The following is a 496-nucleotide window of genomic DNA, read 5'->3' as shown; positions in this document are numbered from 1 at the left end:
ATTCCATGATAATATTCAAAAGTATCTGTTAATTTATTTATCTTTTGATAAAATACGATGGGATTTTCCATGAAAAAAAACATGATTCGAAAAAAATTCTCAGTTTCCTTCACTTTGAATTTGGGAACAAGATTTACTCAGTGGATAACAACATTGTTAATTCATAAATTCAGCTGTGAATGAAGGAGTTTTCAAGCCATACTGAAGTTAATTGGAGAACGGTTACTATTTTGAATATTTAATAAACTATGAGTTCCGCATTGTTTCAACTGTTTATATTTAAAAGATCTGTATTTACTGAAACCGAACGCGTATCTATAAGATATAGTTTATGTAGATTTTGTTAGTGTGGTTCTGTGAATTATCTGGCATTTCAAATCTTTTATCATTATTCACATGACAAAAGTTTTTTTCCCACTGATAGTTTAACTGATGCTATTGTTTTAATACACCAGATTGAAAATAATGAAATTATGAAAATAATCCATGCAACGCT

The sequence above is a fragment of the Penaeus monodon genome, chromosome 22, assembly GCF_015228065.2.
Source record: "Penaeus monodon isolate SGIC_2016 chromosome 22, NSTDA_Pmon_1, whole genome shotgun sequence".
Classification (NCBI taxonomy): domain Eukaryota; kingdom Metazoa; phylum Arthropoda; class Malacostraca; order Decapoda; family Penaeidae; genus Penaeus; species Penaeus monodon.
Note: the sequence above shows the minus strand (reverse complement) of the source record.